The sequence below is a fragment of the Mustela nivalis genome, assembly GCF_964662115.1.
Source record: "Mustela nivalis genome assembly, chromosome: 15".
Taxonomy (NCBI): Eukaryota; Metazoa; Chordata; class Mammalia; order Carnivora; family Mustelidae; genus Mustela; species Mustela nivalis.
This window is the reverse complement of record NC_139034.1, coordinates 5,398,352-5,424,935: the sequence shown is the minus strand read 5'-3', so window position 1 is coordinate 5,424,935 and position 26,584 is coordinate 5,398,352. Positions and strand designations below refer to the sequence as shown.

Sequence of the window (26,584 nt, the reverse complement as noted above, 5' to 3'; positions counted from 1 at the left end):
CAGCACAGTCCTGAGCCAGTACATGGCTCCATTAAACAATGAATAACAGTTACTCAACAAGCTGCACAGCATTTATTTAAATTTAGCAGATAAAAAACAAGCAGTGGCCATAGGCCCAAGCTTGACCGAAAGTCATTAACAGCATTAATTGCAATAATAACATTAATTTAGTGCCCTCGCTGTGCCGGGAGCTGTGAAGAGTCTTGTAAAGTTCTATGAATATAATTTAATTTCATGTAATCCTCTTAGTAACCCCTGAGAGCTAGCTGCTAATATTATCCCCACTTTCAGAAGCCAGGGGTGCAGAGGGTTAAGGAAACCCCCTGTGGTCACGTAGGGGCTAAGGGCAGCTTCAAATCCAATGAGAGACAAAAGAAATTACATACTAAATAATCATGTTACTTTTCCTAGTGGGAAAAAAATAAAACCAGATTGCCAACTTATTCCTTTGATACCACTTCCTTCGATGTTCCTTCGAATACCACTTCCCAGTTCCCAGATTCATAAATTCTAGACTTAGAATGTACCAGCACACTGTATTTTAGGTGACTATTATATCCCACTTCCAGTCTACATGAGAGAGAAGCATTCCCTGTAATGTTTCAGCATGTCTTGGTTCCAACAAATAGAATAATTATATGAGAGGGGATGAAAGAAGTCATGTGGGTAAAGGGAACTAAAGCCTTAAAGAAAAAAAACCCTCAAAAAATTTCATGCCCAAATGTTGGTTCAGACTGCAGAATCAAAGCTCTGAGGAAGTACCCAGGAGGAAAACAAACAAACAAACAAACAAACAAAAAAACCTCATCTTCTCCTTCTTTCCCTGAGAAAATACAATTTTCATCAGACAGTAAAGCCCTTTTGGATAAAGAATCCATTCCAGTTGGCTAAACTATTTATAGGCATGGTTCACTGAAAATATAAAGGCAATAAAAATATGATACAGAATTTAAAAAATGAGATACTTAAAAATGACTTCTCAGGAAAACTTTCAAGAAACATAAAATTATAGGTGACTCCTAGTTCCAACTCGGAGGACTAAAAAGAGGCATTTGGCTAGTTGTAGGTAAACAGAATTCTGGGAACTCGCTGCAGCATTCACGGGCTTCTCTGAATTTGAAGGAATTCTTGCTCATTTCAGTTAACATAAGCTTGAGAGCTTGAGAGATCTGTGGTTGTCAGAAGCTATACAGCAAACCTAAAATACAGAATCAATTTGTGTTCCAGAGGTTTTTTTGGTCTTTCTATGAAAATAAAACTAAATCACAAAATCTTTTCAGATTCTTGAGGCCACAGGGTCTTGTTAGAAACCAAAGCAAGAATTTCCTTATAAAATTGTACCCAAAAATTGTTATGGTGAATGATAAATCTCAGCCATTCGCTATCCAGTGCCAAAACAGCAAGAAGAAAATTACAGTATTTGGGGTTTTTTTGTTTTTTATTAAGTTTTTTTATTTTAATTCCAGTATAGTTAACATACAGTGTTATATTATTTTCAAGTGTACACTATAGTGATTTGACAACCCTATACATACTCATTGCTCATCACAGTAAGTGCTCTCCCAATTCCCCCCACCCCTCGGCCTTCCCCTTGTAACCATCAGTTTGTTCTCTATAGTTAAGAGACTGCTTTTCAGTTTGTCTCTTTTTCCCTTTGTTCTTTTGTTTTGTTTCTTAAGTTCTACACACGAGTGAAATCATATGGTATTTGTCTTTCTCTGGCTGACTTATTTCACTAAGCATTATACTCTCTAGCTCCATCCCTGTCCTAGCAAATGACAAGATTTCATTTTTTAAAACTGAGTAATATTCTATCATAGATGACAGACTGATAGATAGATATAACATCTTCTTTATCCATTTATCTATCGAGGGACACTTGGGCTGCTTCCATAATTTAACTATTGTAAATAATGCTGCAATAAATACAGGGGTGTGTGTATCCCCTTGAATTACTGTTTTTGTATTTTGGGGGTAGATACCCGATAGTGCAATTGTGGGTCATAGGGTAGCTCTATTTTTAACTTTTTGCAGAATCTCCATGCTGTTTTCCAGAGTGGCTGCACCAGTTTGTATTCTCACCAACAGTGCACCAGGGTTCCTTTTTCTCCACATCCTCATCAATACTTGTTTCTTGTTGAAAAATGTTGAGCATCTTTTCATGTGCCTGTTGGCCATCTGTATGTCTTCTTGGGAGAAATGTCTGTTCATGTCTTCGGCCCATTTTAATCAGATTCTTTGTTTTTCTGGGTGTTAAGTTTTTTGAATCAAAAAGGTCCCTGCAACTCTACCCATCCTGGTGCCTCTGCCTAGAGTCAACACCTTCTCCTGATGATATCCTGGGCATCCTTCAAGACCTGAAGAAATGTCACCCCATAAGCAATAGGCAGTAGGGACAATTTTCACCTAACTTAGCCAGAGTTTCTCTGCCTCATCCAAAGATGCCCTGTTATGCTTTGGCATCACCTCCAAACCCCACCACACAAGGTGCTCCACGTGGTTGGGGCCTAAGATGTGTTTGTTGACTCTGGTTATAAGAAAACTTAACATGACAATATTTCTAAGTACCTAGATTACAAATGCTTCCCAGTTCACAGAATGTTTCAGCTCCCAGGAGACCTTGTACCACTTGAATTTTGTGTTAATTGAAGATGCTGCTGGATCCCTGCTTGCTGCCCCTACATCAGCCTGCAGTGGGGGTTGAGGTTGGGGCATATTAGCATGAAAGTGACTTCATTAATACTCCTCAGGTTACCTTCATGTTTCACTTTCCCTTTCCTTTTTGAATAGACCTAAACCTTACTAAAATTTTCTTGACAGTCATTATTCAAGTATGACAAATATGGGGAGGGTTGACTGCTCTGATGATAGAAGATTCCAGTAACAAAAACTACAAGAAGCCTTCTCCTTGTGTGGCAGCCATCTGCATATCCATTATTTTGCCCTTCTGTAATTCTGCTGGGTATAATGAACTGGCACTCAGCACTCGTTCTCAACCCTTTCCAGAATACTTCTGTGCCCTGTAGAAGCTGAGAGGCTAAGGACTACATTTCCCAGACTCCCCTTCAGCTAAAGGTCCTGATGATATAAAATGTTGTTAAGATTTTAAGGTAGAAGCAATGTAGAGGAGGGATTGATCCCTTTTGTTTTTTTTCCCCTCTGGGTATTAAGAGGCAGTTGCAGGTAAGACAAGGAGCAGATCTTGCTTTCAAGTGTCCATCCCTAGCTTCAGACTCCCCTGTCCTGGACTAGGACAAAGATTTTGTTCTAAGCATTATTTCCAGAGTTCTAGCCTGGTGCCTACTTCTCTAGTCTTCCCAGTACTTGTGTGGGCACCTAAGCTCCCTAAAACAAAGTCATTTCTGCTTAAAATACCTGAACTGGATTCTGTGTTTTGAACTGAACCTTGATTGGAAAAGCAAATAATATTTTAAAATTCTATATTTGTAACATTTTCTTGGCTGTTTAACAATTACAATTACGATGTTTTACAATTTACAGTTTTGGTAGAGCATCAAGCTTGTATGTATTGAGCACTGCATAATTCTATCCAGAACAGCAGAATTTTTCAGTTACCATACCATAGTTTGCCAAACATTGAAATCCCAGTGACCATCTTGGAAAACACCCACCAAGTAATAACAGTAAAGTTGGCTTTATTGGGTATTGTATTTGCTGGGGGAAAACAGTACTTACACATTCAGCAAAGAACATGAATGGGTCTCATTTAGAAGTCACTTGACCTAAATAGTTCAAGGAACCACAAGTAGCTTAGAGCTAATCAAGGTGTGAGTAGTAATTTTTTTTTCTTCTTGAGAAAGCGAAGGAAAAAGAAATCAGGAATTAGCTAGTAAGTTTTAAGAAGATATAAATTTTGAGCTTCCAAAAATCAAACATATAAAAATTCAAGTGCTGCCAATATTTGCCATTAAAGTAAATTAGTAGAGGGACACCTGGGTGGCACAGTCAGGTAAGCATCAGGCCCAGGTCATGACCTCAGGGTGGGGTTCTGAGCTCAGCTCAGAGTCTGTTTAAGACACTCTCTCTCCCTCTCTTTCTGCCCCTCCCCAACTAAGAAAAATAAATAAATCTAAAAAAAAAAAAAGAGTCAGTTAGTAGAAACATAATTTTATGCCAAAGCTTGATGAAGCCTTACCTGTCATTGGAAGGAAAACAAAAAGCTAGTATCACATCCCACAACAGATCATTATAGAAAAATAAAGAGTGTGTCATCCATTTCTATAGTATAATAAACAACATTTATTTAAGTAAAATGCTGCCTAAAAGGAACAGGAGACTACAGATAAAGTTCCATTATTTAGACTCTGCATTAATAAGCTATAGATTTTATTTAATCTGTATATTCCCAAAGCCCATCATGTTAGGCATAGACTAGGCCTTGAATAAAAATGTGCTAAGGACAAGTTAGCAGACATTGATAAGAAAGGATAAACAGATTTACTTGAAATGTATATCCATGCAAATTCTGGAGTATAGTGGAAGTTTTTAAGAACTATACATAATGAAATAAGAAAATTCATAATGAAAACAATTTTAGAGAAGAGATGTAAAAGCAGGCCAAGTCACAGAGCACAATGAGGGGGCTAACCTGTTGAATGCTAAGGGGGAGACGAGTAAGAAATGACCTAGAGAGAGAACCAAAACCAAAAGCAATATAAAGAGAATTTGGATACTGGTCCTAGAACTAGCAAACCAGAGGGGATGTGCTACTTGAAAAACAGGCAAGAGAACTGTGAAAATTCTCAAACTTTGATGAAATAGGAAATGGCATAAACATGAATTCAAAAGAAATCAATTTATAGTTGACAAATCCCATATGAAATGTTGAAAATTTTTGGAGAGTCGCAATTTTGATTACTAACAATGAAATGCACTTTTCTAAATATTAAGTATATTTCCAAGAGGTTTACACTACCTAGGATTATTAGCAATCAATAAATTAAATATTTTTAAATGGTAGCCTAAATGCAAAGCAAACTAGTCAAGTACAATTTCTATGATATCTTCAAAGTTGTAAAGAACCATTGTACGCACCCACCTGCCCTTCCTGCTCCAGCACACCAGTTTCCTGCTGGATTCTAGAAGAGCAGATTCCTTGCCTCCCCTGGAGACTCCCTGTTAGAGGGTTCCTGCCTCTTGCACCTGCCCTTCACACCCTGCTCCTACTCCTCGCTCTCCTCAGACACCCCTCCCCACTTTCCTAACCTGCTGTGGTAGGAATTAATTACTTCTGTAACTTATGCACAGATGAAGTCTTAACCGTGGCAATTCTGTCCTCTTCTAAATTTCGAGCAGAGTAGAACCTGGTTCTCAATGAGTATTTGTTATATGAAAGAATGAATGAATGAATGATCATACAAACAAACAGATAAGAAGGGGATGGGAATCACAGGATAAAGTGGGGCCTCAGCCAAGGTCAGTATCTGGCCCAGTGGACCCTGAAATGGGGTCCCAGGGAAATCAAATGGGTACCTGGGAAAAGGGCGCCAATAAGGCACTTGGCAATGTTACAGTTCTGACCGGAGTCCACCCTCTTTGTAACTATAACCAAAGCTACAACAGCCTCTTAAGTCATACATAAATCTAATTACATCCCTAGAAACAGGAAATATGGAAAGGATCTTACAGAAATGGTTTTCATGAGATTTTAGGCTCAAAGGACTTTAAGTGGGTCTCATTATACAAAATATATCGAAATTCAAATTTCACTGCTGGATATCAGTTTTAGGTCGGGCTCATCCAGGAGCTGCAGTATTTCTAGCAGCAGGTTATTATAAAGAATGAAAGAACCTTGACATGCAAATGATTTCTTGTCCCAAGCAGTCCTCTCAGCATTGTGGTTGGTTTTAATCGGGTGTTCTGAAAAACTTTTTTTTATATTTTGGATAAAAGACACGCCCACTTTTATCCAGCCCCCATGCCATGCAGAACCAAGTGAGAAAAACAAATTCCCTCTGTACACACAATAAAAAGTATGAATGCTGAGACACAACGTTCTGGAAAGACTCCCCAAAAGAGATTAGTTTTAAGGAGAATTTAGAAGAAAGGGATGTGCACTAAACAGAGCCCAAAATCCAATGCCCAGAGAAATATAAAAGAATGCAAAATGCTAAGATAAAGGCACATGTATTTAAAGAGATGTTTTTAGTCTTAAAGAGGAGCAGTCCTTTAGGATTATGGAATTATTTCTGGCTTGGACCTTGCAAGACATTAAATGAACTCGTGCTAATTTCTCTTTTTTAAAAATAAAATGGCAAGATCATTTAATTTAGAATCGGCTGTCCATGGCTGCGCCCACCATTCATGTTTCTCCAAATCTCTCTTCCAAAAACAACTGAGAAGACTTGCAGATAAAAATATGCCAATATTCCATAAATAAATAGCCGTCAAAATAGACAGTAGGAGTAACTGATAACATGCTAAAATGCTTCTGCCTCACACAAACAAGCTATAATTTTAACAGAATTGTGTGTTTGATGCTCTCACCTGTCCAAACAGCAGAGGCAAGTCTCTGCAAAGTGGAAATCAGAATTGAGCATGAACAGAAGCTCCTAAGATTAACTGTACGGAAACGGAGCTATTTGGTGGCCAACAAGCACATCTTTCTTTCCGTGCATAGGCATCAAAGTGACAGTCCTTTTGTTCGTAAATGGGCTCTGCCTCGTATTAAATACTTTAACAGTACCCAAGGATAGAGCTGAACTCTCAAGTTAAACCATCTCAGAACATGTGTGTGTGCACGCACATGTGTGTGGAGGCATTGCACACGTTTAGCCACACTTAACTATCAAGAGGCACTGCATTGTCTAACTACCTGTTTAACAGAAGAGGTTGGATCTTACCATGCAAGTGCATTTTTTTAAGTGTATAATGACACCTTCACAGAAGGACAGGATCCACTGAGCAGCAGGTCCAAATATCCAGGTTGTGCATAATGTAAGGGAAAGCTCCGTGCTCGGGTCGCCGCCTGGGACCTTTCCCGCAGGTCGGGCTTCTGAATACACGCCTCCCATTTGGGCCTCTGCATTTTTCTCTGCCTCTGCAGCTGTCTGGCTATGAAAAGCCTGGAAGAGACATCAAAATGCAGTTATTTTTTACACGGAGCACATTCCATAAAACCCAAAGCTTCTCTTAGGGAGTTGACACTTCTTGTCTGTTAATCCCCTACCTCTCATCTTTCGCCTTTTTTCATCTTCCCTAATCCATCCGATTGCAACCACTGTCTCCACACTCACCTTCCGTGGCTCCAGGCCTCTGGTCCCACCCCCACCCACACCCTGGCCTAAAAATGGCACTGTGTCCCCTTCCCCTGGGACCCAGAATGGCCAGGCCACCTCTTTCCCTCTTCTCCTGCAGCTCGGTCTCTGGCTGTGTTGACCCTCAACTAGACTGCTAAGCTTTATCTGGCATTGCAATTCAAAGATATGCGTCTATTTATGAAGATGTACGTGTCACCCAGCTATAAATTAAAGCAGACACTTGACACTAAAAGAATGCACTAGGCTAATGGCTACAAACCAGGCACCATGATCAGAAAGCTCACTGGGGACCCCAATTTTAATCCCACTCAGGAAACGTGCATGACTTGCTTGATTTGCAGCCCGATATCTTTGTCAAGATACATCAGCAGTGTAGGATATCTTCTGGGATTTCATTGTCTTTTTTGTTAATTTAATTTTATTTTTTCAGTGTTCCAAGATTCAGTTTATGCACCACACCCAGTGCTCCATGCAATACGTGCCCTCCTTAATACCCACCACCAGGCTCACCCCACCCCCCATCCCCCTCGCCTCCAAAACTCTGTTTCTCAGAATCCACAGTCTCTCATGCTTTGTCTCCTCCTCCATTTTCCCCCAATTCACTTTTTCTTTCCTTCTCCTAATGTCCTCCATGTTATTCCTCATGCTCCGCAAGTAAGTGAAACCATATGATAATTGACTTTCTCGGTTTAACTTATTTCACTTAGTATAATCTCCTCCATTCCCATCCATGTTGATGCAAAAGTGGGTATTCATCCTTTCTGATGGCTGAGTAATATTCCATTGTGTATATGAACCATATCTTCTTTATCCATTCATCTGTTGAAGGGCATCTTGGCTCTTTCCACAGTTTGGTGATTGTGGCCATTGCTGCTATGAACTTATTATCTTTTTTTAAAAAAACAACTACTAATTGAAGAAATCATTGCGATACGGCATCTGCCACGTAAGATGGCCCTAAGAAAGGAGGTGCTGGTATTTGTGTTTCATGGACACAAGCCTTGATACTATCTTCAGCCTCGACATGTTCCCTATGTAAGGGAAGTGTAGTCCAGAGCTAGACAAATCCAGCACTACCACTGTGAGCCCTTCTCCTTAGGTCTTACAGATACTGAGTATTGTTGAATAGATTAGGAAGATGTATTCAAAAATGTTTCTGAAGCACTTTGTATTTGCTAGGAAAATGCAGGCAGGAATTTCTAATAAGCCTCAGGTTTAGTCACCCCAGCCCTTGGAAAGGACGGCCATGACCTCTTTTGTTTCACACAGCAAAATTGGCATGAAAGCAGGATGACATGTTTTCATTTCTCTAGGGAGGGGACACTAAATTGGGAACCAAAGTATTAAAAAGGTGGTAATTACTAAAAATATCTAAACTCCAGCTGCCTCTTTCAATCCTAAATTCAGAATAATCCACGAAACCTGACAAAGAATCAAATCCCTGCCGTCCTTAAATTCCTTTGGTTCCCTCTTCCCCCAAATTTCCATCTCATGGTATGTCAGCTCATCTACAATCTTCTTGCCTAAATACATCTTTCAAGGTGGAGCACACTCCCAAAACCTGCACACATATATGCACAAAGACACCACAAAATACACACACACACACATCACACACCATACATGTATGTACACACCCACCCCACAAACCCCATACATACACTGCAAAACACACACATACAAATCATGTACCACACAGGCATGCCCACAAACACAAGCCACACACACAATTAACCACACATGAACACGCACACACATCACACCTCAACATACACACATGACACATAGTGTGTTTCCTGTCTTGGCCCCTTCCTCTTTGATCACATCTCCCAAACTTGGGAGGCCAGCTCCCATGTTCACAACCCTTTTGGAGGAAAAAAGTACCCCCCTCTCCACACATGACTTGTGATGTTTTTCCTCTCTGAAGCTCATGCAGGAAACAAAATGTAGGTTAATCAAGAGACTCAAGTTCTACCTCAACTCTGACACGGGTTGCTCTGGGACCCAACATGAGTGACCTTGGACTCAGTTTCTTTGTCTACTAATAGACATGACACTTTCCTCAACCTACATTCCAGGGCCCGTAGAAGGACCTAACAGCATGACAAACACAAAGGAACTTTGAAAAATATGTAACACAATTAAAACATGCTGTGCAGAATTTATTTCTTTTTTGAGGCAGATACCACGAAGTATCAATTCTATACTTTTTCCTAAAAGGTTCCTTGGTTTAACTGTGAAAGAGGGAATTGGGAGCTGGCAGGACCCACTGTCTCATCTCCTGAAGGATCTACCAGCCCTCAGGAAGAGCCCCATGTGAACTCTCCCTCCTGGTGCAGGCCCTAGAAAGGGATGCTGTCACTCCTCCCACGGGTAGACCCCAGGAACATCCGTAGTCTAAGAGCAGACCCTACTCATGCCAGTGAAAGTCCTGCATTTTTATGAGCTCTCTTTAAGGAAGAAAACACACAATTTCAAGTTCAGTGGAAGCAGGCCCTTCGAAATGGTGTGGGGAGATGAGATTCTTATAGTTTAAGTTTCATTGCAGTAAACTCACCTCTGGACTTATTTGTCCCAATAGATGACAAGTTCCCTGAGGATGGGGCCTGGGTCTTGTGGTGTCAGGAAACCTCCCACAACCCTCATGGTGGTTCCTTGGTCCACAGTGAGAGCTCAGCACGTGCCAAGGTCCAGTCATCGGCTCCTCCCACATCCGCTCTGTGGACACTCTTCCTGCTGGCGCATCTCACACAGCAAGTTAAATTACCCGCTCATTCAAAACCGATTTCCGGGCACTGCAGCTCCAAGCACTGTGCCAGGGCCCAGGGCAGGGTAGGTGCAAAGATGCTTAAGACAGGTCTTGGGCCTCTGGGAGCACCCAGACTTGGCAGGGGAGAAAGACTCACAAACGAATAACCACGACGCAAGGAGGCAAGTTTTAGACTCAGAGGGAAGCCCGGGGCTAGGAGCATGGATGAGAACAGAGGAAATAAAAATGATTTTACCTCCAGGGGAGGTGGCAATGAGCAGACCTTTGAAGGAGAAGTAAAGGAGAAGAGCATCTGAGAGAGAAGGAAGCAAGGAGCAGGAGCAGGTACATATGGCAAGATTGGTGGATGGTGAGTAGTTGCAAAGACTCAGAACAATGGGCTTCGGGGGCAACAGGAGAGATGGCAGCCAGAAGGGGCCCCTTAAGATGAACAGACAGACTTGGGTTGCCTACAGTCAGATCACAGAATACACCAGAACCACCATGACCAATGTAGCACATAATCTCATGACTTACAGTGAGACAGCAGCCAAAGTATACACGTCAATCAATGACTCAATCGACCAATATTCATTGTAGGCGCCATCTTGTTTTACCCTGAAGACAGAAACACATGACAAGATCCCTTCCCTGTCATTCTTTTGAGTTCACTGGGAGGAGGAAACCAATAGCCATGAACAGCACAAGAATCATTCAGTGTATGACACAGACTATAAGAGATTCAAAAAGGGAAGTATTCCAGTAGCTCAGGGTCAGCAGAGAAGATTGAGTCTGCCCTTCAAGGAAGGAGGGCTTGAAGCCATGAGCCCTGTGCATGTAGCTACACCACAGCTAAGAGTGCAGGCCAGGGGGCGGGGGCATGTAAATTTCTTTTGTTTCATTTTTTAAAAATTCACGTAAATTTCTTTTATTTCATAAAAAAAAAAAAAAAAAAAAAAAAAACCACTGCAGCTCACGGTTGTTCTGGACTGAATCCCCAGGGTGGGATTCCTGCTCTGCTCTAGTATTTGCTGATTTGGGGTGCTGAGACCTGTCACTTAACCTCCCTGAGCCTCAGTTTACCCAACTGTGAAATGAAACATATGAATCTCTTGTATTTCAAAATCCTGTAACTAGATGTTTCAAAGGCAAAGAGTATTGATTATGTGTTGTATACATATTAAAAAACCCTATGAAAAAATGGTGGTGGGGAGGGTGGGATGCAGCCCATTGGATGCTGTTTTATTTGTTGAGTTCCCAAGCAGCTGCAGCCTGAGCAGGGGGAACAACGTGGTAGGGAGAAGAGGCGGGAAGAGGCCCTGCAGCAGGGATGACCTTCCCAGGCTTTCCCAGAGCCCACACGGGCTGGGAAGCAAGATTAGCACCCAGACGCCTAGCTTGGATGGGCTGGGTCAAAAAAGAACATCCAGCTCATTTAAAGGTTGGTGAGCTCTCCATGAGCAGAGTTTCCAGTGAATGCTAAAGAGAATCCTTGAGGAAGTTAGTCTAAGAAATTGTTTCCTTGCGGGTGCATATATTCTTCAGAGCAGCCAGGCTCGAGCCATCTGGGTTTCCCTGAGCCCCTGAAATTGGACCTTAATGGAATAAACTGTGCAATGTAAACAAAGCAGAAGAGAAGCATTTGTGGCTAAGAGGAGCCCCTCAGTTTTTAAAAGGAGGGGTAGAGGCTGGTTCTGTATGTGTTCTGGGTTGCACTGAATTTTCTTTCAAAGAATTCAATTTGCTTTCCAGAGCAGGTGAGGAGAAGGAATGTGAAGCAGAATGATCAAATTTCATCCAAAAAGTACAGAAGTAATGGAATCAGCCATTACATTAATCCTCATCTTCAGACAAATTTTTCTTAAAGTCAGCAGGTGGCAAGATAGTGGGCCAAAGGTGACAACTGACAAAATCCGCACTTTTCCTTCTGCAAAGCCTGTTGCAAAATCCACTATCTTTGCCTAGGCAACGCTAGGAAATTACTCTTTTGTTGTGTGAATAACAGATCCCGATAATTATTTCTTTTTTAAAAATTTTTCATCCAGTTGTTGGTGATTAGATTTTCCTCCACATGCATGAAAGGCTTCCAGCTGCCCTAAAGGTGCTCAGCAGGCTTTGGACACCCTGGACTATGACGGTGTTTGGGGCACTGAGGCAGCATGGGCGTAGAAAGATCTTGAGGCTGGAATAACTGTATTCTGTCCCAGTTTTGTCATTCACCAGACGTGTGGCTTAAACAAGGTGCCCATGTTTTCTGAGGCTCAGTTTCTTTTTCTGTCACTTAAAGATGCTCTTAACTACATACATGACATGTCCATCCTACCTCAAAGGGTTGTTGGAAAGGCTGGTACAAGACAGCCAGTGGCATGGGCTTGCCTCTCTGCCCATCACCCCTGAGGCAAAGACACATTTACGCCTGTGGTGCTGTGATGTCCTGTGGGGAGCAGAAAGACTGGGCATGGAAGACCCCTTCTAGCCCCCACGATACTGTGCCACTGTGTGATCTTAGGCAAGTCACCCCAGCCCTCCTGTGGAGCTCCATGCCTCAACTGCAAAGTGAAGGCGATGAGAATCTTTGGTATTCTTAATATCTTTCCTATTAGAGATTGCTAATATTCCTTCCAGGCCTAAACTCCTGATTCTAATGTGTATTACTTTGTAAACTGTTAATTGTTACCTAAACAGGAGACACCGTTAATCAAATTGTACAACAGTCCAAGAGCCAGATGTAAGTGCCCTGAAATGACAAGAGGCAGCCCACTCTCTCACTCTGCCCCCATCATTGTGGGCCAAGCAGCTTCTGTCACTTGGATTCTTAGACAGCTCAGAAGGGGAATAGCAGAGCACGAAACACACATCTTCAGTAAAGATGCTGCTTTCGTGGGGTTTCAGGAAAAGGGCTTCTTCCCAGGAAGGCAAACTGCTCTTCAGTGACCCCTCCTTTACATGCCCCAGACTTCAAAGCCTTTCATCCCAAAGTTACTTGCAGAAGACCCACTACCGACAACAGATCTCTGGCTAAAATGGATTCACATATAGTGTCTTTATTCCAAAGACATGGAACTTTCCTCAGGATTTATAACCTGTTTGACCAATTACAATGATCATTTTCTAATTCTCAGGATCACTGAGAACCATCCCTTATTTTTAAATGTTCAGTAGATATTTGAAGAGCTCTTACATGCAAATCTATAGAATATTTTGAACATTAAGTTTTTCTTAAAGCTCTAAACAGTACAATGAATCTTGGAACACTACATCAAAAACTGACATACTGTATGGTGACTAACATAGCATAATAAAAAATTAAAATAATAATAAATTAAAAATAGACTCAAAAAATAAATAAATAAACTGCTGTAATATGTTCCCTAAAAATTTTTTTTAAAAAAGCTAAAAATTTTTGGGCGCCTGGGTGGCTCAGTGGATTAAGCCGCTGCCTTCGGCTCAGGTCATGATCTCAGGGTCCTGGGATCGGGTCCCGCATCGAGCTCTCTGCTCAGCGGGGAGCTTGCTTCCCTCTCTCTCTCTCTCTGGCTGCCTCTCTGTCTACTTGTGATTTCTCTCTGTCAAATAAATAAATCTTTAAAAAAAAAAAAAAAAAAAGCTAAAAATTTTTTTAAATTAAAAAAAAAAAGCTCTAAACTGTACAGAGACAAATATTGCCCAGAGGAAAATATAACCAGGGCCATCTGAGACCCTTCTGACACGCATTGCTTCCCAAATACTTCCATCAAAGTATACCTAACAACAAAGAACAATGAATATAGAGTCCCATAAGTCTGGGGACGGAAATTTAAGGGGCGTGATGGTAAGCAAAAATAACCATAATAATTTGTCCCTGAAGTCAATGTTTCAATTTCAACACTCCTAATAAATGTTGTGTTTTTAATCCATGACATTCCCTATATATGCTTTGATATGACATGAATGTTTTGAATTACCCACCAGTTGAGATCCTTAACTCTGTTCCCACATCTTTGCATATAGCTAAAGTCCTCAGAAGAAGCTGCCCTATACTTGCTTGGGACCACACATATTTTGTGTCATGCATTGCATAATCTCACGTGAGTGTGCAGAGCTTGGCTGGGTGGCATCAGTAGGCAAACCAGCAAAAACAGGGTTAGGGCCTAAATCTCTTGTTACTGGGTATCTGGGCCCTCAAATCCAAGTACAGAACAGTTCTGATGGTATTTTGAAGGAGAAATTCCTTTTACCTCTGTCCACGGAACAATTCTATCTCTGCATGGCAAACAGCAGCAGACTGGGGATGGGGAGAAAGCAGCTAAGGGCAAAAGAGAGTAATATGAGATATCTTGCGCCTTCCCCATTCCTACCCTGTCCCCCAGCTCAGAATTGGAACTGTCAGAATCGAGATTTGCTCCAACACATCCTACTAGTATGCCACTCACCGCCCAACCTCCCATAGATAGACAAGTATAAAGAGCATTCAGGTGAAATGAGAACATACATAGCATTTTTTTTAAGTATGAGACATTATGTGCTCAATGAAGCGACTTGACTATGCCCAGGGGAATTATAGCAATCTTCTCCAACTTGATACGAAATCATACTTTCAGACTCTGCACCATCTTACTTTTTTACAAATATATGAATTGAGAAAGGATTGATTTCTTCAACTTTGATATTCATTTCACAGTGGGGAAGAAATATTGTCCTCCCTGTGAAGAAAGATGCAAATTTACATTTACCTTCTGAGCAGGAATGCTTCACCCAAAACTTTAGAAATCTTGCTGTGAAGGTGTTCTTTTGTTTGCTTTGTAGCAGGATGTGTGTATTAGTCTTGGAAATTAATACTAACTTCCAACAAGGCAAATCTCTAAATCTCACTGGCCTGACCTAATAAATGCCTATTTGTCACTGAGGCAAAGCCAGTCTCCTGCATCCCAAAGCCCCTCTCTGTGGAATACTCTGTCTCCAGACCACTGAAGAGGGGACCAGAGGTAGGGCAGACATCTCTGTTTTTCACTGCCTTCACCTGAAAGGGGTCCTAGACCTTTTGCTCACAGCCATTGGCTCCCCCAACTCACCATAAAAGAGGACAGGCACTATTTGGTAAGTCCATATTGTCTCTGCCCAAACAGGCAACACCAAAACTCTTTCCTAATGTGGACACTGTGAGCATTTGCAGTGGGAAATCACTTACGCAATCCTGACTGAGGGACCCTGCATTTCTTCCAATTGGCTGCCTTATAGCCCTGAATTCTCCATTGCAGGTGTTATCCTCAGGAAATCCAATTAAAATAAACATGTTTCCTGAAAGCGTCAACACAATTACTCACATTAGAACAAACTGGTCTTCTATACCAAGGAACACGGGAAGGAGGAGGTTGAACTAAAGAGTTGGAAGAAAAAAAGAATCTGGCAGTCCCCACACTTGCTGTGGGGAGAGTTTTGAGGACAGAATAGCAAGTATCCTTCTCCTGCTTCTCTCCTCTGTCCTTCCCTCTTTTCTCTTCTTCCTTCCTCTGTTTCCTTTCTCTTCCTTCCTCATCCTGCCTCTCTCCACCATTATCACAAATTGGGTGTCCACCATATGCTAACACTGCTCTGCTTTCCGGAATTGAGACAGGAGGTGACAGAGGCCACCCCGATGGGGAGAAATGAGGAGAGTGGAAGTAGTCACACCTAGTGCCCCAACGTGAGAGCTGTGAGAAGGTCGTGCACGGTGATGCGTGCCTCCACACAGAGAAAAGCATCCACCCAGACAGCGAGAAAATGATGCTGACCTTTAACCCTTAAAGAGACCATAGAGGTCAGCCAAGCCCTCCGTATTTTAGTGAGAAAAGGATGAGGTGCCTGGGGACAGTGGGTTTCCCCAGGGTCCTCCTTGACTCCATGTCCACAGACCAGGACCAGACCTGAGGGTTTTCCTACCGAAGGCACATTCACTTCCTACACAGACTAACCCACAATTAACCCATTGCCTGCCTGCTTAGGGGTGATAAGACCCCTAAGGTTCTTATCACCTTCTTGTTCTTAGGATTTCTTGTAAAAATTCTCCCTGTGAAATATTGTCTTTCTCCATGTCCATCTTCACCACCCTGTGAGCCTATCCAACGAGATTTCAGTCTGTTTCCTTTGTTCAATAAACACGTTCTTCAACATGCATAAAAGATAAAACTGTGCTCTTCTCCTATGGAGTGAAAAACAAATCCACATTTAATTAAAGAGTTTCTATGTTAAAGAAAAAGGCAAGCAGGGTCTTTGATTCCATGATCAGGCTTGCCCAGAAAAGTTTGGAAAGTGAGGGTTTTCTTTTATTTTGTTTTGTTTGGTTTTTTCCTGCCACTAAAGTGCAGAGTTTATCAAGTGTCCCATGACCATTGCAGTTGGGATGGACCTAAATTTCAGGATGCACATCTGTCCTCAATAACGGGAGTTGATGGTGGAAAATGGATCCCATGTGGCTCTTAAGCAGACCCTGATGTGGTCCAACTGTGGGAGAAATCCCTGCTGATGAGAGCAGAAGAGGGAGCTGTGTTTGGATGTCCCAGTGCGGCATAACAGTGTGGGAGCTGGGATTAGAGTGTGGTCACAATAGAAAGCCATGCCTGAGGTCATGCCCTGTCCATAGCAGGAGTCAGTCAGCCAACAGAGTCAGAGGAGGCTGCAGCAAGGCCATTTTTAAGTAGGAAGGAATTTATTCTTACAAGACGGCCATCCCTCAAATGTTTGTCTCCTTACCTCCAGCCCTTCTTCTAGCCATAATGGCACAAAGGACCATGAAGGAATAGAGCATGGGCATTCCTATCAGTGAGTTGCTTCTCTGCCTTCTTCTGGGCCTCAGCATTAAGGTGTAGTTGCATACTTTTTGCAATAAATGCATGCCTCGATGCTGCAAAAATATAAGTGAAACAACATCCAAAATCCCTGAATCTTGAGGCCATCCTTCATTTAAAAAGTCAGTAGATAATTTAGCTAATGCTGGCAAAAAGATGGGGGAACAGGTGCTCAGAAATGTCAAAGTTGAGTCCTAAGACCCACAGAAGATGAACATATTGGCAGAGCTGTTAAGAAGGCACTCAAATATAAAATCTGAATTGCAAAATGCAATACTGTTACCCAGGGAGAGTGAATGTTTATTTTTATCCCTAGGTAGAAAAGGTGATGCTGTAGTCATGAAACACTTGAGAAGGTGTTTACAGACTTCTGTAATAATTAACATTATTTTCCAGGCATTGCCCAAGAGCTGCCTACAGGATAAAGCAAATGAAAAGGCAACAAGTAGATCATTATATGTCTTTTGCTATTTTTTATAATAATGGCCATAACAGCCAACATTTATGAAACATTGGATCATATGCCCAGTATGTGGCTAAGCACTTTATTTGATTATCTTCTTTCATTTCTGGAACTAATAAGTACCCAATAGAATTTTTTCAATACTGTGAGTCCGATCTATTAGATTGTCAGCTCCTTGAGGGCAGGCATGATGGTTCATTGATCCTGGCTCAGTGCTAGGAGCAGGGTGAGCCTTCAGTAAATGTTTGTCTGATCATTTTTCTCAAACCCAAAGCAGGATTTGATAGTTATGATCTGGTTACAAATACTACCTATTTTTCAGCCTTTAACTAATGTGAATTGAACTCGTTTACTGTTTTCAAGAAGGAGGTATATTTTCACTCTCCTTCATATGATAGTAAAGAACACTAAAGAGAACAAAATACTTCATGGCAAGTCATTAAGAAAGGCATTGTCTCATCTTCATTGAACCAGCATTCAACATTCCAAAGTGAATATTTTCATATCAGTGGGAGACAGCATCTCAAATCCTGAAAACTAAAATTTCCCAATCTTTCGGATTGTTAAGAATGTCTGGTACTGGGTGCCTGGGTGGCTCAGATGGTTAAGCATCTGCCTTTGGCTCAGATCATGATCTCAGGGTCCTGGGATCAAGCCCCACATCGGGCTTTCTGCTCAGCAGGGAGCCTGCTTCCCTCCCCCCACCCCCGTCTGCCTCTCTGCCTACTTGCGATCTCTGTCAAAAAAATAAATAAAATCTTAAAAAGAAAAAAAAAACCTTTAAAAAAATAAAGAAAGAAAGAATCTCTGGTACCACAAAAAAGAAAGACTTCTCAGGGCACCTGTGTGGCTCAGTTGGTTAAGTGTCTAACTCTTGATTTTGGTTCAGGTCATAATCTCAGGGTCCCTGGATCCAGCCCTGACTCGGGCTCCATCCTCTGCAGGGAATGTGCTTGAGGATTCTCTCTCCCTCTTCCTCTGCATTTGCATTCTCTCTCTCCCTGTCAAATAAATAAATAAAATCTTTTTTTTAAGTGCTTGTTTAAAGATTTATTTATTTATTTGAGAGTCAGAGATCACAAGTAGGCAGAAAGGCAGGCAGAGAGAGAGAGGGGGAAGCAGGCTCCCCGTGAAGCAGAGAGCCCAATGTGGGGCTCAATCCCAGGACCTGGGATCATGACTGATCCCTGAGCAGAAGGCAGAAGCTTTAACCCACTGAGCCACCCAGGCACCCCAAGAAGGACTTTTGAGCATTCAGCTTTTCTGCAAAATCCTCTGAAACTATTTACTCAATGTGACAGAGAAGTGCAGCAAGTAGTAGTAACTCTGAAAATAATGGTCTACACTAGCACAAAAAGGTGGAAGTCTATGGGCTGTGTCAGTAAAAAGTATATGTTCATCAGAAATCTACAAATAGTCTATGGCCATACCACCCTGAACACGCCCGATCTCGTCTGATCTCGGAAGCTAAACAGGGTCAGGCCTGGTACTAACCAGGGAGAAATCTACAAATATTGGCACTTCTCAATTTAAACAAGTTGCAATCCAAAAATGCACTACACATTGTCATTGGGAATGTAGAACATATTTTCCCCTGAATGCAAAGATCTAAATGACAGATAGTGTTAGCTGTGTGATGAGTTCGAAAGGTATTTGGCCAGAATCCCAATCCTTGATGAGTCACTCACCTGAGTGGTCACAGGTTCTTCCTGCTGGGGCAGAAGGCCAGGAAAGGTGGCAGGACTAAGACACTCTGTTTGTAATTTACAGGCCTTGTCCCTGTAAGTCTGCTGACTTAAATCCAACAATATGTGGGCCACAAGCCCTCTCTCTAATGAATGAGGCCTAGGGCCCAACTAGACCAGAAACCTCTTTATTTCTGACTCTCCCTGTGGGGGATGCACTGATCCTGGTCTTCTTCAGACTGAACAAAGATGGTGTCTGTATTAGTTTGATCAGGTTGCCATAACAAAATACCACACACTGCAGGGCTTAAACAACAGAAACTTAATGTTTCGTAGAGCTGGAGGTTGCAAGTCCAAGATCAAGGTATCGGCAGGGCTGGTTCCTCCTGAAGCCTTTCCCCTTGGCTCCTGGATGATCATCTTCTTCCTGTGTCCTCACATAGTCTTCCCTTTGTGCAGGTATCCAAATTTCCTCTTCTCATAAGGACAGCAGTCATATTGTATTACGGCCCACCCTAAATACCTCATTTGACATTACATACCTCTTAAAGTCCCCATCTCCAAATAGGGTCATGTCTTGAGATACCAGGGGTGAGGACTTCAACCCATGAATTGGGGGAAAGGGGGCAGCAGTTTGCAATTCCATTCATCTCGGTACTCATTTCTCTTCAGAATGAAGGAGCAAAGGAAAATGGGTATTTGTCTCCAAGACCTATAGCAGAAATAGCTTATGCTGCTCAAACCTAGGACTTCTCATGGTGAGGAAGGAGCCCCTCCAAAATGAAAGGAAGACCCGGGTCTGTCCATTCACAACAGTTATTTGGGAGTGAAAATATCTGTAAAAGGGCCAAGAGCTAAAAAAACACAGACCATGTTCCCCTTCCAAGAGAGGATGATGCCATCAAGAATATGCCGTGGGGGGGAGGAGTCAAGATGGCGAAGTAGCAGGCTAAGACTACTTCAGCTAGCCGGAGATCAGCTAGATAGCTTATCTAAAGATTGCAAACACCTGAAAATCCATCGGCAGATCGAAGAGAAGAACAGCAATTCTGGAAACAGAAAAACAACCACTTTCTGAAAGGTAGGACCCACGGAGAAGTGAATCCAAAGCGACGGGAAGATAGACCCCAGGGGGAGGGGCCGGCTCCCGGCAGGCGGCAGAGCAACAGCGCACAAAATCAGGACTTTTAAAAGTCTGTTCCGCTGAGGGACATTGCTCCAGAGGCTAAACCGGGGTGAAGCCCACGCGGGGTCAGCGTGGCCTCAGGTCCCACAGGGTCACAGAAGGATCGGGGGTGTCTGAGTGTCACAAAGCTTGCGGGTATTGGAACGGGAAAGCCGGCTACAGAGACAGAGCCGACAGTAAGCGCGCAGCTTGGGGTGACCTTGAACCGGTCACAGGCTCAGTGAGCTCGGAGCGCGGCCGGAGGTCAGGCAGACGGGAGTAACTGGGCGCTGTTCTCTGAGGGCGCACTGAGGAGTGGGGCCCCGGGCTCTCAGCTCCTCCAGGCTGGAGACCAGGAGGCCGCCATTTGTATTCCCGTCCTCCGGAACTCTACGGAAAGCGCTCAGGGAACAAAAGCTCCTGAAAGCAAACCCGAGCAGATTACTCACCCCGGCCCCGGGTAAGGGCAGTGTAATTCCGCCTGGGGCAAAGACACTTGAGAATCACTACAACAGGCCCCTCCCCCAGAAGATCAACAAGAAATCCAGCCAAGACCAAGTTCACCTACCAAGGAGTGCGGTTTCATTACCAAGGAGAGCAGCAGAATTCCAGAGGAGGAGAAAGCCAAGAACGGAACTCATGGCTTTTTCCCTGTTATTTTTTTTAGTCTTGCAGTTTTTAATTTTTTTCTTTTTCATTTTTTGTTTTTTTTTCTCGCCTTCGGGTAAAAATTTTTTTTAACTGTTACCTTTTTCTTTTTTAATGATTTTATACTAGTTTATCTAATATATATATTTTTTCTTTTTTACATTTTTCTTAGGTGTTTTCTTTTTTTAAATTCTTTTCTTTTCTTTTTTTTCTTTTTTCTTTTTTTTTTTTTCTTTCTTCCTTTTTGAACCTCTTTTTATCCCATTTCTCCCCCCTCACGATTTTGGATCTCTTCTAATTTGGTTAAAGCACATTTTCCTGGGGTTGTTGCCACCCTTTTAGTATTTTACTTGCCCCTTCATATACTCTTATCTGGACAAAATGACAAGACGGAAAAATTCAACACAAAAAAAAGAACAAGAGGCAGTACCGAAGGCTAGGGACCTAATCAATACAGACATTGGTAATATGTCAGATCTAGAGTTCAGAATGACAATTCTCAAGGTTCTGACCAGGCTCGAAAAAGGCATGGAAGATATTAGAGAAACCCTCTAGAGAGATATAAAAGCCCTTTCTGGAGAAATAAAAGAACTAAAATCTAACCAAGTTGAAATCAAAAAAGCTATTAATGAGGTGCAATCAAAAATGGAGGCTCTCACTGCTAGGATAAATGAGGCAGAAGAAAGAATTAGTGATATAGAAGACCATATGACAGAGAATAAAGAAGCTGAGCAAAAGAGGGACAAACAGCTACTGGACCACGAGGGGAGAATTCGAGAGATAAGTGACACCATAAGACGAAACAACATTAGAATAATTGGGATTCCAGAAGAAGAAGAAAGAGAGAGGGGAGCAGAAGGTATACTGGAGAGAATTATTGGGGAGAATTTCCCCAATATGGCAAAGGGAACAAGCATCAAAATTCAGGAGGTTCAGAGAACGCCCCTCAAAATCAATAAGAATAGGCCCACACCCCGTCACCTAATAGTAAAATTCACAAGTCTCAGTGACAAAGAGAAAATCCTGAAAGCAGCCCGGGAAAAGAAGTCTGTAACATACAATGGTAAAAATATTAGATTGGCAGCTGACTTATCCACAGAGACCTGGCAGGCCAGAAAGAGCTGGCATGATATTTTCAGAGCACTAAACGAGAAAAACATGCAGCCAAGAATACTATATCCAGCTAGGCTATCATTGAAAATAGAAGGAGAGATTAAAAGCTTCCAGAACAAACAACAACTGAATGAATTTGCAAATACCAAACCAGCTCAACAGGAAATATTGAAAGGGGTCCTCTAAGCAAAGAGAGAGCCTACAAGTGGTAGATCAGAAAGGAACAGAGACCATATACAGTAACAGTCACCTTACAGGCAATACAATGGCACTAAATTCATATCTCTCAATAGTTACCCTGAATGTGAATGGGCTAAATGCCCCTGTCAAAAGACACAGGGTATCAGAATGGATAAAAAAACAAAACCCATCTATATGTTGCCTCCAAGAAACTCATTTTAAGCCCGAAGACACCTCCAGATTTAAAGTGAGGGGGTGAAAAAGAATTTACCATGCTAATGGACATCAGAAGAAAGCAGGAGTGGCAATCCTTATATCAGATCAATTAGATTTTAAGCCAAAGACTATAATAAGAGATGAGGAAGGACACTATATCATACTCAAAGGGTCTGTCCAACAAGAAGATTTAACAATTTTAAATATCTATGCCCCCAACGTGGGAGCAGCCAACTATATAAACCAATTAATAACAAAATCAAAGAAACACATCAACAATAATACAATAATAGTAGGGGATTTTAACACTCCCCTCACTGAAATGGACAGATCATCCAAGCAAAAGATCAGCAAGGAAATGAAGGCCTTACGACACACTGGACCAGATGGACATCACAGATATATTCAGAATATTTCATCCCAAAGCAACAGAATACACATTCTTCTCTAGTGCACATGGAACATTCTCCAGAATAGATCACATCCTCGGTCCTAAATCAGGACACAACCGGTATCAAAAGATTGGGATCATTCCCTGCATATTTTCAGACCACAATGCTCTAAAGCTAGAACTCAACCACAAAAGGAAGTTTGGAAAGAACCCAAATACATGGAGACTAAACAGCATCCTTCTAAAGAATGAATGGGTCAACCGGGAAATTAAAGAAGAATTGAAAAAAATCATGGAAACAAATGATAATGAAAATACAACGGTTCAAAATCTGTGGGACACAACAAAGGCAGTCCTGAGAGGAAAATATATAGCGGTACAAGCCTTTCTCAAGAAACAAGAAAGGTCTCAGGTACACAACCTAACCCTACACCTAAAGGAGCTGGAGAAAGAACAAGAAAGAAACCCTAAGCCCAGCAGGAGAAGAGAAATCATAAAGATCAGAGCAGAAATCAATGAAATAGAAACCAAAAAAACAATAGAACAAATCAACGAAACTAGGAGCTGGTTCTTTGAAAGAATTAATAAGATTGACAAACCCCTTGCCCGACTTATCAAAAAGAAAAGAGAAAGACCCAAATAAATAAAATCATGAATGAAAGAGGAGAGATCACAACTAACACCAAAGAAATACAAACAATTATCAGAACATACTATGAGCAACTCTACGGCAATAAATTTGACAATCTGGAAGAAATGGATGCATTCCTAGAAACATATAAACTACCACAACTGAACCAGGAAGAAATAGAAAGCCTGAACAGACCCATAACCAGTAAGGAGATTGAAACAGTCATTAAAAATCTCCAAACAAACAAAAGCCCAGGGCCAGACGGCTTCCCGGGGGAATTCTACCAAACATTTAAAGAAGAACTAATTCCTATTCTCCTGAAACTGTTCCAAAAAATAGAAATGGAAGGAAAACTTCCAAACTCATTTTATGAGGCCAGCATCACCTTGATCCCAAAACCAGACAAGGATCCCACCAAAAAAGAGAGCTATAGACCAATATCCTTGATGAACACAGATGCGAAAATACTCAACAAAATACTAGCCAATAGGATTCAACAGTGCATTAAAAAGATTATTCACCATGACCAAGTGGGATTTATTCCAGGGCTGCAAGGTTGGTTCAACATCCACAAATCAGTCAATGTGATACAACACATCAATAAAAGAAAGAACAAGAACCATATGATACTCTCAATAGATGCTGAAAAAGCATTTGACAAAGTACAGCATCCCTTCCTGATCAAAACTCTTCAAAGTGTAGGGATAGAGGGCACATACCTCAATATCATCAAAGCCATCTATGAAAAACCCACCGCAAATATCATTCTCAATGGAGAAAAACTGAAAGCTTTTCTGCTAAGGTCAGGAACACGGCAGGGATGTCCATTATCACCACTGCTATTCAACATAGTACTAGAGGTCCTAGCCTCAGCAATCAGACAACAAAAGGAAATTAAAGGCATCCAAATCGGCAAAGAAGAAGTCAAATTATCACTCTTCGCAGATGATATGATACTATATGTAGAAAACCCAAAAGACTCCACTCCAAAACTGCTAGAACTTATACAGGAATTCAGTAAAGTGTCAGGATATAAAATCAATGCACAGAAATCAGTTGCATTTCTCTACACCAACAGCAAGACAGAAGAAAGAGAAATTAAGGAGTCAATCCCATTTACAATTGCATCCAAAACTATAAGATACCTAGGAATAAACCTAACCAAAGAGACACAGAATCTATACTCAGGAAACTATAAAGTACTCATGAAAGAAATTGAGGAAGACACAAAGAAATGGAAAAATGTTCCATGCTCCTGGATTGGAAGAATAAATATTGTGAAAATGTCTATGCTACCTAAAGCAATCTACACATTTAATGCAATTCCTATCAACGTACCATCCATCTTTTTCAAAGAAATGGAACAAATAATGCTAAAATTTATATGGAACCAGAAAAGACCTCGAATAGCCAAAGGGATATTGAAAAAGAAAGCCAACGTTGGTGGCATCACAATTCCGGACTTCAAGCTCTATTACAAAGCTGTCATCATCAAGACAGCATGGTACTGGCACAAAAACAGACACATAGATCAATGGAACAGAATAGAGAGCCCAGAAATAGACCCTCAACTCTATGGTCAACTAATCTTTGACAAAGCAGGAAAGAATGTCCAATGGAAAAATGACAGCCTCTTCAATAAATGGTGCTGGGAAAATTGAACAGCCACATGCAGAAAAATGAAATTGGGCCATTTCCTTACACCGCACACAAAAATAGACTCAAAATGGATGAAGGACCTCAATGTGCGAAAGGAATCCATCAAAATCCTTGAGGAGAACACAGGCAGCAACTTCTTCGACCTCTGCCGCAGCAACATCTTCCTAGGAACAACGCAAAAGGCAAGGGAAGCAAGGACAAAAATGAACTATTGGGACTTCATCAAGATCAAAAGCTTTTGCACAGCAAAGGAAACAGTTAACAAAATCAAAAGACAACTGACAGAATGGGAGAAGATATTTGCAAACGACATATCAGATAAAGGACTAGTGTCCAGAATCTATAAAGAACTTAGCAAACTCAACACCCAAAGAACAAATAATCCAATCAAGAAATGGGCAGAGGACATGAACAGACATTTCTGCAAAGAAGACATCCGAATGGCCAACAGACACATGAAAAAGTGCTCCATATCACTCGGCATCAGGGAAATACAAATCAAAACCACAATGAGATATCACCTCACACCAGTCAGAATGGCTCAAATCAACAAGTCAGGAAATGACAGATGCTGGCGAGGATGCGGAGAAAGGGGAACCCTCCTCCACTGTTGGTGGGAATGCAAGCTGGTGCAGCCACTCTGGAAAACAGCATGGAAGTTCCTCAAAATGTTGAAAATAGAACTGCCCTATGACCCAGCAATTGCACTACTGGGTATTTACCCTAAAGATACAAACGTAATGATCCAAAGGGGCACGTGCACCCGAATGTTTATAGCAGCAATGTCCACAATAGCCAAACTATGGAAAGAACCTAGATGTCCATCAACAGATGAATGGATCAAGAAGATGTGGTATATATACACAATGGAATACTATGCAGCCATCAAAAGAAATGAAATCTTGCCATTTGCGACAACATGGATGGAACTAGAGCGTATCATGCTTAGCGAAATAAGTCAAGCAGAGAAAGACAACTATCATATGATCTCCCTGATATGAGGAAGTGGTGATGCAACATGGGGGCTTAAGTGGGTTGAGAAGAATAAATGAAAGAAGATGGGATTGGGAGGGAGACAAACCATAAGTGACTCTTAATCTCACAAAACAAACTGAGGGTTGCTGGGGGGAGGGGGTTTGGGAGAAGGGGGTGGTATTATGGACATTGGGGAGGGTATGTGTTTTGGTGAGTGCTGTGAAGTGTGTAAACCTGGTGATTCACAGACCTGTACCCCTGGGGATAAAAATATATATTTATAAAAAATAAAAAATTAATTAAAAAAATAATAAAATAAAAAAAAAAGAAAGTGACCTAAACTTAAAAAAAAAAAAAAAAAGAATATGCCGTGGGTTCCCGAGAACTCTTAATCACCTACCAGATCTCCAGCCAACCGGCTCCTTGGTTTTGACACAGGACGTTATGGCATGGAGAAGCGAAGAGCAGGAGCCAGGTGGGGGAAGACAAGTGAAGCCTGGAGCTACCTCAAGAGGATGGAATAAATCACTGAGAGTCATTTTCTTAGACTACATAGCAAAAGCTTATTTAACATAAAGTAGATGAATTGTTGTATTAAAACTCTGGGTCTCAAGATGAGGATGAGG

The 26,584-nt window shown here is 41.6% G+C and overlaps 1 long non-coding RNA gene across 1 annotated transcript in view; it reads right to left on the bottom strand.

The window, feature by feature from the left end:
- Positions 1 to 1,618: 1,618 nt before the first annotated feature.
- LOC309849296 overlaps positions 1,619 to 26,584 on the bottom strand; it is a 37,154-nt gene continuing 12,188 nt past the window's right edge. The window contains exons 3-4 of the long non-coding RNA XR_014303637.1: positions 6,864 to 7,085; positions 1,619 to 2,357 (exon numbers count right to left, since the gene is read on the bottom strand). This is a non-coding gene — a long non-coding RNA (uncharacterized lncRNA). The remainder of the gene's footprint in view (positions 2,358 to 6,863; positions 7,086 to 26,584) is intronic.